A 15,703-nucleotide genomic window follows, 5' to 3' on the forward strand; every position below is an offset into this window, starting at 1 on the left:
GCTGGTGCTATTAGTCCTTGTGTTTACATCTGTGCACTGCACTTTAGCTATTTATTGACTTTAACAAGGCACTTTTTCAGCTCAGTGAAGCCATTTTTGACTAATTAGCTTCAGATATTTTTGTATGTGTCATGCTATGTATGAAATTAGATGTCCTGTATAATTGTGTATCACATTATTTATATTGATCTGTATCAGCATATATCCTATGCCCATGAGAATTGTACAATGGTTATTTACAATTTTCACTTGTCTATACTTTCCTCGTGTGAGCGCCTGTCTCTGCAGTGCCACCCACTGGCCTAACCATGATTCATTAAAGGTTTGTTCATTTACCCTGTTCTCCTACCTTGATCTCTTTTGTTCGGGTTTTTCTTGTTGGTTAGTCTAATTTTTCCGAATTGATCTAGTCCAGTGTATACACCTATCAATGGGTAATACTGATACATACAATAAGTCTGATTTGCCTATATTCTCTTTCAAGTATCGTATCTCAATTATTTGGGCAGGTAGGATCAAGCTCTATTTAAAAACGTCTTAGGCTGATGGGAGGAGTGCTCAGAGGGTGTGTAATACAAATATAAAAAAAACTGACCTGCACTAAGTGGCTGTCTTAGCTTGCACCTGTTAACACTTGTGCAGGTAAGTTTTTTGATATTTATACTATACATTACTGTCTGGAGTATTTGTGCAATATTTTAGAGCCTTCTCGTCTCATTTCTATTGTTGAGCTGTGAGATCTGAAGTCCTCTCACTATTCTAAAATCACCCTAAAATGACTGCTGCATTGCCTGCCAAGGCTTTTATACAGCCTTAAATAGTCCCTCCTGTTTGGCTGCGCTATTCCATGTGATGTGATCACTGTAAGGCATTATGGGGAAGCCCATGTGGTTGCGCCTGTGGTCATGAGGAATACTTTATATATCCTTTATATGTCCAACCACCAACATATCAGGAGATAATGCATATTTATTATTTTCTAGTTTATTTAATAAATAATAAATCTCTAATAATTATAACAATTCTATAAAGTACAACAAATACAATTCTGTAAGGACCTTTGACAGATTGTGACACATAATTTATACATAATTGTATAATAAATAATTATATAAATTATAATTCTAAAAATATAAATCATTGTGATACATAATTTTTGTACATAACATTTTGGAGGGAAGTCAGGTCTTAAACATTTACTTATATCTCACTTATGGATTGCACTGTATTAGAAGAAAGCTTTACATCACTAAATCTACATTTCCTTACTTATTTTTATATCTTTTTTCTCATTACATTATAACAGTTTTTCATCCTATATCCATCAGGTACCTGCCCTTTTGGCAAAACATGCCCAAATAAAAAAGGGTAGTCATTTTTTTTTTTTACAAACTTATTTTTTTTAATTCCACATTAACTAATTATACAATTTTAGATTGTGTCATGAAAAAAAATTCTATCTTTTAAAAATACATTATTACCTATAGTATTAAAATATTCCATTGAATTTTAGATAATTTTTTATAAGCTTTAAAATGTGTTCATTGTCTAGGACAACCTGGCAGCTCCCCTGGAAGAAACATTCCTGTAATTTACATTTGGACCAGTAGAGGGGGCTTTAGGATAAATGTTAGATTAAATAGTTTGTGATGCAAATAATGATTGTGTGTTCAATCTTTATATATTAGTGATCTCTCTAAAGACAAATTCCCTATAAAAATGGTTCCTTCTAAAACTATGTAATGAAAAATTTACTCATTTGCTAACATAACAAAGCAATTATATTCCCAGTAATGCATCGTAGACAGTTTACACCACATATTTATCAATGGTATTACTATATGGTATATTGATATTATTATGTTGTGTTTTTGCCACATGTTAGTGGCTCTCTCCAGGCTTCCCTCTAAAGCCATGAAAAATGGGATTTGGGCTGAACCACCAGTTGGGCCATTGACTTTAATGAGGCAGGCAGAGTCACTTTTCTGCTCTGTCTGACCTCAGTTTTTCAGTGTCCGCCTTCTTGAGGTAAGCACAAAAGCGTGGTCGACTACCTTGTTAAAGTCAATGGACACATTGGGGGTTCCACCCAATTCAACTGATGTGTGGCAAAAATAAAATGTGAACATACATTTACATGCACGCATTTACCTTTCCTGGAGATAAGTGAACATAAATCATGCAGTAAATCCTCTGAATGAACGTACCTATAAAAATAGTAAACAGCATTGATTATAAATGGTACATACAATTAGCTTTAAATAAAAAATGGAGTCCTAGTTAATTATTAAACCCATAGGTCATCAAATCACTCTATGAAATATACATATATCAATAAATATCTCAATGCAATATGAATGGCTAGATATATAGAGTGAGAGTCGTACTTTATATAATAAAATATAATTTTTATTTAGACATTATTAAACAATTTTTAAAAATAAAAATAGGTACCTTAATTACAGAGGGACACAAAAAAAAGACCTATATGCACACCATATACTGGTTGATGGATTACAATAAAGATAAGCTAATTTGATCCCTGAGGAGGAAGTGCGAAACGTGCATCGGGGTGGAGGGACACAGGACCTGACTGCGCTTTATTTCTCTACGTTTGAAACACTGGTAATTATACTAATGATATAAGCTAAACTTTTGTTTGATTTATTGAAATGCATATCTATGATAGCTATGAACTGTTAAGAGGATAGTAGCTTATCTTTTATTGCAATCCATCAACCGGTATATGGTGTGCATATAGGTCTTTTTGTGTTCCTCCTTTATTGAGGTACCTATTTTTATTTTTAAAAATTGTTTTAATAATGTTTAAATAAAAATTATATTTTATATATAACCTACGACTCTCGTTCTATATATCTAGCCATTCATATTGGGTTGAGATATTTATTGCCATATTCAATTCGCTTTACCATAAATATTTATATATATGAAATGAATCTGATATTATTAATAATAAAGAAACAATTCAAGATTTTGCAATATTGACAGGAAGAAGAAAAAAGTAAGAATAATGGCTAAACTGAAGGCAATGAATGACTTCCGAAGATTTCATTATAATGATATAATACTGTAAATTATGTAATGCATTACATATCGCTGTAGAAAAATCATAAGACTTTCCTGCACATAATGTGAGCCCAGTTACTCTACCACCAAAGCTTTTTTACATCCTACCAAGAATATTTCTTTTATAGTTATCATGATAATATTGCGCAAACATGAATGTAGCAATTACACAGTAATATTTGGATTTTAGACACTGTAAAACTGCAGAATAGATCTTACAGAAATGCACTTTCTTTTGGATGATAAAAATTGTTGAACATTTACTATTTACTCATCATATAGTATCAGCATGTACGAGAGACATTGTAAAAAGCTGTAAATGAAACACAAGGTGCACCAATGAAGGCGTCTGCTCTCCTGTCCTAGTGTAGGCGTATGGTGGGGCTCCTGCAATCACTCAGTCCTCTGTGGACAATTTCTACCGACATAGCTCAAATGGGGTTAGATGCGCTGCCAGCAGAGAGTCAGGATTGTCCAGATAAATTCATGTGCATCACATGCTTATTCCAGGACAACGTGTTTTCTCTATATAGTGGTCATGTCAGATTGATGAGCGCTTGTTTGTTACTCCAGTTTGCCTAGGGTGCTCGGGTATACACAGAGTATCGCGGGTGCTCGAGTGACATGTTCGAGTCCCCACGGCCACATGTTTCGCAGCTGTTAGACAGCCACAAAACATGCGGGGATTGCCTGACATACACAGGCAATCCCTGCATGTTTTGTGACTGTCTAATATGCGGCTGCAGGGAAACGAACATGCACCTGCGATACTTGGTGCATACCCGAGCATCCTCGGCAAACTGGAATGACGAGCACTTGCACTCATCACTAATGACCACTATTGCTGATGTAACCTTCATCAATCATGCGACCTTCAGGAATTATTTGGTTTAATCTGCTTTTCCTGTTCTGTTTTCTTTTATGTACAGTCTAAGGTCCGTGTGTACATTTTATTACATTCTTCTTCATGTATATATGTATATGTATATATGTATATGTGATTTTAAACCAGTATTATGTGTTAAATACTTCTCTGACTTGTGACAAAGGAAGAGGTAGCTCCTTTTCAGCCTGTATGAATAAATATAAACCCCTTTGTATTATTTACTATGGACCTGATAAAGAGAACATAATGTTCTCGAAACGCGTTGTCATTACAGTGTCATTAGGCAGTGAAATGTATAGATCATTCAGTAGGACATTACGTGGCATAATATATCACAAGTGTTCGCTTTTTTTTGGACAATAAGCCAAGAACATGATAGTTCTTAGCGCAAACATTTGGTGTAAAATGGAGCTGATCATAAATGTTTGTCTATCAGTCCAAGGATGGGAGTGGAAATCCAGCAAATTTTCATACCCACCCTTAAACCCAAACCATCAACCAACTTTTTTTTATAATATGTAAGCCCACCAGGACGTGCATTGATTTGCACTACAGTAGGGACAGAAAAATGAATGTATCCACTAAGAAAAAAGATTATTAGGTGTCTATCAATCATATGTGTAGGGTAAAAACTGCAATGGGGCTCTTCGGGTATTAGGTTCTGCATTGGTAAGGTTCGGCCATGTTTTCTAATTCTGGTTATATCTAGTGTTTCAATTACTTAAATGGGACTGAGTTCCAGTACTAAGAACAGCTACTACAAAATGCACAGAGGTGTGCATGGAAAACAATGAAGCAGACATGGCGCTCGCTGGAGTGGCATGGCCCCTTCAATAAGCTAATAGGGGAATAGTTCAGTTTTCCCCCTCCTAAGGAAAAAAAAATATTATTAGTATTAAAGTACCAGAAAACCCATCTAACCCCCAATTATTGCATTAGACCACCAGGAGTATATAAACACTTACTCTTCTCTGACCACCAGGGATTCTGACCATCTGGGTTCTTCATTATACTGACAGGGACATTTACCCTTTCACTGCAATAGACTACAAGGAATATTGACATTAACCTATTCATTGCTCCAGACCAGCAGGAATTCTGACACTAAGTTCTCCCAGCCCTGTATATCTAGTTGCTTTATAGCTAACTATGGAATATAGTATGCATATTAATATTTTTTAATGAACTCTCCATTCACCAACTACAAAGGCTTAGACAAACCATTGGTTGTAGCCTATGAGTGAAGGGAAAAACCTATATAAGTGGACATTCAGCATTTGCATTTTTTTGCTGCTTGATTTGGCAGGTCATAACCAGATGGAATAGAGATGAGTGAGGGAGACCAGAGTCCAAAAATAAAGTTTTTACTGAGCAACTTGATTAGAGTATTGACATCATATAGCAGGCACAATACTTAAAGAATGCTTCTTCTGCACAATCCAGAGGCATGAACTTCCTGGTTACATGTGGGGGTACATTACTTCCATTACATGTTACATAAGTCCAGCAAACCATTATGGGAAGCTCAAACTTCTACTGTGAGGACTGCACAGATCGAAGTGTGCCGCTACAGCCCCTCACAGCTAGTCTCATCCCCCAGTTGATTGGTGAGGACCTCACTGGCTGAGGTGCGTCAGTACGACTCTTCACTACTACTCTCAAAGTCCATTTGATGAGGGCAACAAGTTCCTTGATGTGCCACTGCATCTTCAGTTTCCCATATGGGAACTTGTGTCCCAACCTGGCCATGATCTCCTTTATAACCCTCAGGTGTGGCTATACTCTAGCTTTTTATTTAGCATAGATAATGTTTGCTGTAGGCCCCTACTTGCCTGAGATAAGAGATCTGCCAGCCACTTAGTCTGTCCTTTAGGTCTTTTTACCTGAGATAAGGAATCCTTCTAGTCCTTGTTTCTTTCAGAACATGCTATCTGATATATTGTCTTTCCTCTTCGCACATAAGCCCCCCCACCAGGTTTCAATTCAGGTCTGCGAGCAACAGACCATAGGTCCTTATTATTTTAAAATCTTTCCCTATCTGCCTAGCAACAGGAAACTGTTTTTCCTATGCCCATTTAACTCCTTCCACAATTGGCTGGCTCTAATACTTAACCCTGCCTGTAGATAAGCCACGATCGCAGACCACAAAATAGATAAAACAGCAGAATGCATTACATAACCAGAAAATCTTCAAGGGAGAGTGTCAGCACCTTCACTCCTTTACACAGGGAATGGAAGGTCAGATTGGAGAACTCTCAACAGGAAAGAAAACAACTGTGGTGGTTGATTTGGGGCTAAGAATTGGATTAGTAAAATGAGCACAGTGCCTCATTAGAGAGTAGCTTTACATTTTATTTGCAAAGTGTTCCAGGGAAGACTTTTCCCAATACGTGACAAAGGATAAATCTTCATATCATGTACATATATATGTACATGGTGTTCTGCCATTTTTGGAATTCAATGTGACTCGCCCCCTGGGCCGTGGGGCACTCGGGACCGGGCTTCAGGGCAATGCTGGGAGTAGTAGTGGCGACCTGGTCCCGTGGCTCAGGGTGGTCAGACCAGTGGCAGTCTTTTATATGTTTTAGGTAATGTGCGACTACGCCACCCGTGGATTGCGGCTATCATGAACCGCCGCTGCAAGGCAGTCCCCTGAGGCTGATGGTGTGTGCAGCTGAGTTAGTATGACTCCCCACGGGAAGAGTGTAGCCCCAGGGCAATGTAGTAGATGGTGGGAGTGATGGTGCAGGGAGTACCGTTAGTGCTGGCAAGGTAAAAAGCACAAAGACAACGTGTTGCAGTCCAGGGTCTTTTACTCACAGTTCGTATACTCCAAGCCACTTCTGTACAGGTAGTGACTGCCCAAGCCGTGCTGCGTCCACCAGGTGAGGGGCTCGGTCAACCCCCAGGCAATTCCGGAGTATGGCACAGGACTCCCTTCTATCCTTCCTCTGGCTCGTGCCCCACCAGTGACCAAGCTTTTGTCCAGCTGCCGCGGATCTATGCGGGCAAATGTGGGCCCCGTTTCCCGCTATCCTATATGGTGCCTTCCTAGCAAGGTTTAGTAGGGGGTCGCACCAAGTAATGATCACGACCTCTGGTTCTTGGCTGAGGATTATTTGCCTCCACCAATTTGGGATCCGGTACCCTTTTCTTGCCTGACCCGTCACCCGTTATCTCGTGGGTCCTTAGGGTCCCTTCTGCCTTCTTGTTCCTGAGCCCTTCTACACTTTGGGTGCTTCTCTTCCTTTTCTGTTCCTTTCTGTTTCTGTTCCTTTCTGTTCCTGTTCTCCTCTCCTCTCTGGCTCTGGCCTTCACCCTAGGCCTGCCAAGTGGAGCTGGGCCCAGACTGAGCCACAGCTCCCTGTCAGCCCTCTCTGGCTGAACTCCTTCTCTCACTCAACTCAACCCAGAACTAAGATGGTGCCCACCTTATATACCCTACCCTAGTGTGTGAGCTCAGGTGACCAGCAACCAATGAGCTCCTACCTATGCTCAGAAACCGTCCCCTTCTGCTCCTACATCACTGGGTATTCCTCCCCCCTCCCCACTCCAGCCAGGGACATGGTCTGTCGTGCCTGCATTACTGTATAAATGGGAGCACCGTTGAGCTGTCCCCCGGAAATGGGGTGTGAGCTAACTGAGCCCTGGTCCATACTCCATCCTTACCCGGGAGTGGAATATCACACCTCTGGCAGAGGTGCAATACCCCTGTAGCGGCCGAACCCTCGGGGCGCTACAAATGTCTGCACAGTTCTCTCAGTGATTGGGCAAAGAGCTTTATAAGTCTTTTGCCTGATCATTAGGAGAGAACTCAGGGAGTCTGTTTAGGAGAAAACGTTTCCTATCCCTGAGGACGTTTTTATTTGTACTCTCACTTTGCTGAGCAGCTGAAGGGGAACAAAGCCAACGATGACTATTGTGTTCTACTCTGATGTAAAAAAAACTACCAATGGTTGACAAAAAATTTGGAGCTATGTAGCAGCCAGAAAAAAATGTCAAATAACTGACGTGTAATCTGTGATATCTTATCTGTAATGACATTCCTAAAGTTCTATGCATATCTTTGATTTTGCAATGTTAGCTAAAGGTTACTTTATTCTTTGAGATATCTGTACTCAATGTTACCAGGAAAAAATTATCATCTTGACTTATATGTTTTTAAATCAAGATTGATGTTTTTGTTTTTCCAGCCCACAGTCTCAACTGAGAGTGTATATATGTGTATATTGTGGTAAGACGACTCGCTCGGCCGCTTCCGGAAGTAGACTCAGGAACCCGGGTTTTCTCTGCAGGCTTTATTATATGACATAAAGCCCTGCAACTCCAGCAAAATAAACACAGCCTTACTGGCAAAACAACAAAACAAAAGATAAATGATAGCACAGTCCATAGCAGGGTGGGGTTCTCCCACACACAGGTTGTAGTCCCAGCTTTCAGCTCCTCTCTGAGCTGTGGCCTTCCAGTCTGTAGTCTTTGCCACTCCAAACTCAACACACCAGAGAAAAAAAACAGCACTGAACACTTAAACATTCCTCAGCCACAACCTGAGGCGGAGGTATGGGGAATGACGTCCCTCCCATCTCTATGTCATTCCCATAAAACCACACCCTTTAAAAGAGTAAACCCCCAGCATCTAACATGCTGGCAGAAAGTTTATTGGTTTCAGTTCACATAGGCAAGCAACCTGCGTGACACATACCTCCCCTCAAATATCATATCAGTGACTCTCACATATTCCCTCCCTCTGCACAAAGCCGGGGGTTTGGGCACCTTCCGATACCAGACAGGGAATTCTAGAAAGGGCATCAGCGTTCCCGTGTAACTTCCCGGGCCTATGCTCTACATGAAAGTTGAAGTCCTGAAAAACTAGGAACCATCTAGTTACCCTGACATTTTTACCCCTCTTTTCCCTCAACCATCTCAACGGGGCATGGTCTGACACCAACTTAAACTTCCGGCCTAGTAGGTAGTATTTTAGTGTATCTACGGCCCACTTTATGGCTAAACAATCCTTTTCTACTATTGCGTAGTTTTTCTTGCAGCAGGAAAGCTTCTGGCTCAGATAGAGAATGGGATGTTTTTCCCCATTTATCTTTTGAGAGAGTATGGCTCCTAGACCAACCTCTGAGGCGTCTGTCTGGACCACAAACTCTTTCTTAAAGTCTGGTGCGACCAGGACCAGCTGTTTACACAGTGCTGACTTCAAAAGTTGAAATGCGGTCTCTGTTTCCTCCGTCCACTTCACCATGGTTGACCTGGTGCCTTTTAGGAGATTCGTCAGTGGCGCGGCCATCATGGCAAAATTTGGGATAAACCACCGGTAATATCCCACCATTCCCAGGAACGCTCTTACTTGCTTCTTGAAGAGCGGTTGCGGCCAGGTCTGGATTGCCTCCACTCTATTGACTTGCGGCTTTATTTCGCCTCTCCCGACGACATAGCCCAAGTACTTGGCCTCCTCTTTCTTAACGGCGCATTTTTTCGGATTTATTGTAAATCCCGCCTTCCTTAGAGCATCCAGAATGGCCTATATATATATATATATATATATATATATATATATATAGAGGCAGACTTTGCAGCTGCTATTAGGCCCACAGGGAAAGGGGATCCATCCTTGGTTGGTCCCATCACCACTGAAACTTGTTGGTGAGACCTTGCTTAAAGTTTTTGATTAAGAAAGTGGAAAATTGACTCATGGGTAATGGAAATAGGCTAGATGGAGAACCAAAACCTTCTATCTTGGGTAGCAAAACACAGAACAATAGTAGAGGGTCTTTAGTGTGGGACCTCTTCTCTTCTGTGTTCCAAAATCGTTAACCTTTGTACTAGATAAATATCTTTAAAGGGAATCTGTCAGTAGGTTGTTGCTAGGTAATCTGAGAGCAGTTGTGAGGGTTTAGGTTGAACTCGTTTAAGGTTGTTTAAGTTTACCTCTAACCTTAAAACCTATGAAGGGTTTTAGGGCAAAGACCCTGATTCCAGGGATGAGTCAATTGCTCAGAAGTTTGCTGTAGTTTCAATACAATCAGTGTTTTATCAGCAGAAGATTATCACTGCAGGACTAGGTATCGCATGCCAGGCAGACCTGCTAATCTATGTAACCCCTCCCCTACGACTGATTGGCAGCTTTCTGCCTATGCACTGTGTACACAGAAAGTTGCCAATCGGGGGTGTGGGCGAGGTTATACACTGCTCAGCTATCCATAGTCAGTTATCAATTACCCATAGAATAGATTATATACATACAGTAGAGCTTCACCTCTAATCTACCAATGATCTCTCCTTTGAATGGCGCAATAGTCATACATGTGCAGAGGAGAGACAGTGATCACTGCCACTAATGAAAGTATAGGTAAGGGTGAGAAAGAGAAAGGAAAAATGGGAGGTATTAAGAGACAGAGTAAGGATCACAGGCACAGTGGGAAGGTTCCACTGTAGCAGGCAGCGACCTTTTAAGTAATGTCATGGGGACATTATGGATTGTAGCCTGGCATCTCTAATAGGGCTTCCAAATATAACTAGTAGCTAGCACATAGCCTATCAGGTCACAGGTGAACCCTGGCCTTCACCCTAAGACCGCTATACAGAGATCTGGACTTACACAGGAACTCTGGGTTTAGTCTTTGGGGTAGCTGCTGGGTGATGGAGCAGGCTGATAGGAAAGTCAGATCGCCAGGTCAGATGCAGGAGGTCAGGGACAAGAAAAGAATCATCAGGCAAAAAAGTGGTCAAAATACAGTCCGAGGTCAAACAACAGGAATCAAACAGGCTGAACAAGAGTTGAAAAAATAGTATAAACTATAACCAACAGCCAGGTACTGACTATTGGAGTTTTAAAAGGAAAGAGCCCTTCCATTGCTCCAGCAGAGAACTAATTACATCAGAATAATAAACTCACTGACAAAAAAAACAATTAAATCGTCTGAATGGACACAAGTCCCAGCAGTACTAGCAAGGGTGTAACAATCGCGGTCGCAGAAGTCGCGACAGCGGCCATGCCCATGCAGGTGAGGGAACCACCGACGCCACCGCAAATTTCAACTGGATGTGCATCCTTAGACATAAATTCAGCTGAAGTGTATTGCGGCCACGCTGCCAGCCAATCAGAGGCCAGCAGCTGACATCGGCGTGCACGTGACTGGGCGCGCATGGCAGTGATGTCATGCGCTGCCAGTTGCTTGCACCAAAGTCAGCTGCCAGCTTCAGAAGAGGATGCTTTGTGATGTGGGAGCGGAGGGATGGGGAGTATAATTGTTCATTTTTTTTTCTGTGCATTAAAGAACAGCGGCAGAATGGAGGACATCTATACCAGGATGGGCCCAGGATAAGGGACACATATACCAGGATAGGGAACATATATACCAGGATGGGCCCAGGAGAGGGGACACATATACCAGGATGGGAAATATATATACCAGGATGGGCCCAGGATAAGGGACATATATACCAGGGTGGGGTATATATATTCCAGGATGGGGCCCAAGATAAGGGACATATATACCAGAATGGGGAACATATATACCAGGATGGGGCAGAGGATAAGGGACATATATACCAGGATGGGGAACATATATATCAGGATGGGGCCCAGGGCAAGGATTATATATACCAGGTTGTGCCCAGGATGGGGGACATATATATACCAGGATGGGCTCAGGATGGGAAAAATTTATATACCATGATGGGCTCAGGGTGGTGAACATATATATATATATATGTAGCATCGGCGCCTCTGCCCCCTGCCAGGCAGAGACGCCGTCCCTCTCACCTCCTCGCTCCCCGCGCGGCATCCTCCAGCGCTCCTCTTCCTGCTGCTGCTGTCGGCGCGCGCTGCTTCCTGGGCACTGTGCTTAGGGCGCGCGCTCCCTCTCTCTTAAAGGGGCCGCGCGCGCCGTCCTAAGGAGTCCCCGGCCAATAGCCGGAGGACCTCCCATATATAAGGCACCTCCTCCAAAATGGAGGTGCCCGAGCAATAGTTGATGCACAGTATACTTACCTCTGCTTCAGCCCTCAGGTCCAGTTGCCAGCCTGACTACTGTTCCAGTCCGCTAGCCTGACTACTCTCCAGCCCGACAGTCTGTCTTCCGTTCAACCCGCCAGTCTGTCTATGGGCAAGTCCGCCTGCTTACCTGGAAGCACCTGCCAGTTACCTGCCTGCTACCTGCCGTGCCTGCTAACCCGCTCGCCTGGGAGCACTCGCCTATTGCCTGCCTGTTACCTGCTAGCCTACCTGGAGGCTCTGCCTTCACTTGCCGTGACCACCTGCCTGCTAACTTAGAGTTTCCCGCCTGCTTGGCCGTCACTTGCCGTGACTACCTGATAGCCTACCTGGAGGCTCCTGCTGTCATTTGCCGTGACCACCTGCCTGCTAACCCAGAGACTTCTGCCTGCTTGTTGTGTCCATCCGCTATACCGGTCAGTCACTGTCATCTGACCCGTGGGAGCCACCTGCTCTCTTACAAGGTCGTCCCCAGAGTAGCACCTGGTCCCTCTGCTCGGTCCCTCCCTGGTCACGGAGTCGTTAGCCGACGTACGACCAGGGTCGGTCTGAGTTAATACTTAGTTACGCCCCTCTGGGTCCCTCCTTGCACCGAGGCACAGAGGTTCCACCACCCAGATCCGTAACAATATATATACACGGTACAGACCAAAAGTTTGGCCACACCTTCTCATTTAAATTTTTTTCTGTATTTTCATAACTATGAAAATAGTACATTCACACTGAAGGCATCAAAACTATGAATTAACACATGTGGAATTATATACTTAACAAAAAAGTGTGAAACAACTGAAAATATGTCTTATATTCTAGGTTCTTCAAAGTAGCCACCTTTTGCTTTGATGACTGCTTTGCACACTCTTGGCATTCTCTTGATGGGCTTCAAGAGGTAGTCACCGGAAATGGTTTTCACTTCACAGGTGTGCCCTGTCAGGTTTAATAAGTGGTATTTCTTGCCTTATAAATGGGGTTGGGACCATCAGTTGTGTTGTGCAGAAGTCTGGTGGATACACAGCTGATAGTCCTACTGAATAGACTGTTAGAATTTGTATTATGGCAAGAAAAAAGCAGCTAAGTAAAGAAAAACGAGTGGCCATCATTACTTTAAGAAATGAAGGTCAGTCAGTGTGAAAAATTGGGAAAACTTTGAAAGTGTCCCCAAGTGCAGTTGCAAAAACCATCAAGCGCTACAAAGAGACTGGCTCACATGAGGACCGCCCCAGGAAAGGAAGACCAAGAGTCACCTCTGCTTATGAGGATAAGTTTATCCGAGTCACCAGCCTCAGAAATCGTAAGTTAACAGCAGCTCAGATTAGAGACCAGGTCAATGCCACACAGAGTTCTAGCAGCAGACACATCTATTCAACAACTGTTAAGAGGAGACTTTGTGCAGCCAGCCTTCATGGTAAAATAGCTGCTAGGAAACCACTGCTAAGGACAGGCAACAAGCAGAAGAGGCTGGTTTGGGCTAAAGAACACAAGGAATGGACATTAGACCAGTGGAAATCTGTGCTTTGGTCTGATGAGTCCAAATTTGAGATCTTTGGTTCCAACCACTGTGTCTTTGTGCGACGCATGAAAAGGTGAACGGATGGACTCTACATGCCTGGTTCCCACCATGAAGCATGGAGGAGGAGGTGTGATGGTGTGGGGGTGCTTTGCTGGTGACACTGTTGGGGATTTATTCAAAATTGAAGGAATACTGAACCAGCATGGCTACCACAGCATCTTGCAGTGGCATGCTATTCCATCCGGTTTGCGTTTAGTTGGACCATCATTTATTTTTCAACAGGACAATGACCCCAAACACACCTCCAGGCTGTGTAAGGGCTATTTGACCAAGAAGGAGAGTGATGGGGTGCTACGTCAGATGACCTGGCCTCCACAGTCACCAGACCTGAACCCAATCGAGATGGTTTGGGGTGAGCTGGACCGCAGAGTGAAGGCACAAGGGCCAACAAGTGCTAAGTATCTCTGGGAACTCCTTCAAGATTGTTGTGACATGCCCAGGGGGATGGGGACGACTCAGTACCCGGGCCTTTGCCTGGCCTTGGGGATGTCGCGGTGGTCGGCTCCCGGGCCCGTACCCTGGGGTCAGCTTTTAAAAGGGGATTGTTTGTTAATTTTATGAAAGTTCATGACGCCACCTGTGGTTTCTGGTGAGAATCACCAGCGCTGCGGCAGTCCACTGAGGCCAGTGATAAGGCAGCTCGATGGTATAGCTCCCCACAGGTGGAGCTAGGCCTCAGGGCAGCGTACGGAGAAGGGGATGCAGGACAGGTGAGACCCAGCCGCGTCAGAGCAAGAACGGGGACGGACACAGTAGTCACTTCAGTACCTTTTACTGGTGGTAATTCAGGCACATCCCGGAGCACTGTAGGGTGAAGGGTGCATATCAGGATCCTCCCCAATGAGCGGGTGTAGGGCCTCCTGTTTCTTGCCTCTGCGTAGTAAGTTTTTGACCTGCCTGAAGCTAGGCCTAACTTTATCTCTGTCCTGCACCGGCTGACGTTGTGGTAGGGCCTTCTCTTGGAGTGCACGCTCCCAGTTTACGGGGCCTATGTGTCTCCTGGCTCTGTTACGTATCAGTTCTCTGGTGAACCTGGGGCCTGTAGTTCTCCAGGGATTCCGGTTATGCCTTACTGGGTCGTAGAGATCCCGGTAAGCTCAGACCCGGTGTCCGGTATATGTTTTGGGGTGAGCTGGGTAAGCTCCTCTGCCCCCACTGCTACTCACTTTCCACTCGCCTTCGGCCACGCTCGGGCCCTCACTAGGCTACTCACACTAACGGCAGCTTGCCGCTCTTACAGGCGTCGGCACACCTTAGACTCACTATTCTGAGCTGCTTGAGTCTAACTTGGCCTACCTCTGCAGTCAGACTTCTGCAGGAACCGAACTGAGAACTCTGTCCCTCTCTGCCTGTGAGCAGGAACTCTGTTCTGGCTAGACTGAACTGCCTAGCTCCACCTTCCCTATTTATATCCCTAACGGGCTCCCTCTGCTGGTCTTAGGTGGAAGATGGAGATGTGTGAATGTTTATGGGAGCCTCTTGTGGAGGATTCCATCAATGCACTCTTCTAGGATCTGTGGTGCCAAGCGCAGCTGGGTGCCACATTCCCCCCTAGCAAAGCTCAGCACTCCCGGGCTGAAGTACATTTTAAAACAACAATAGTAAACATTAACAATGCAGTAACTCTTCCCTTTATGGGAGGCACATTTCTTAAACGTTGCATAATAACATAAACAAGTACAAAGCGTCCTCAGAATTCAAGTATCTTGTTGTGAGGTTCCCAGACAGGATGTCCATCTCACAGGGTAGAGTACTTGGTGGTTTGAGGGACCTGTCTCAAACCCTCAACGTAGGCCCTGGGGTGGCTGCAGGGCATGAAGATCCCGAGTTGGACCTCCAGTAGAGCCACTCCAGACAGGTTTTACTTCTGAGGTCACCTAAAAGGGGCACTCCAGGAAGCGCAATTATAGACAATAAATAGTTTTTGGGCTGCACACAGTCCTCAGCCAGGGAGTTCTTAGATAAATAAAGAAGTCATTAGGCAAAGTGTCCATATAACTTGAACTGTTCAGTAATAAAGCAAAGCACAAAATAATATACATATGCATGAAAACACACAATATAATTCAATTTAATTCAATGCTATATAATACCACAGGGGTAACTATCTACACTTGTCAGAGTTTAGCTATCTTACTGATTATATCTGACAGGG

This window comes from Phyllobates terribilis, unplaced genomic scaffold, assembly GCF_046119375.1.
Source record: "Phyllobates terribilis strain yellow unplaced genomic scaffold, ASM4611937v1 Scaffold_7__3_contigs__length_470593459, whole genome shotgun sequence".
NCBI classification, from domain to species: Eukaryota; Metazoa; Chordata; class Amphibia; order Anura; family Dendrobatidae; genus Phyllobates; species Phyllobates terribilis.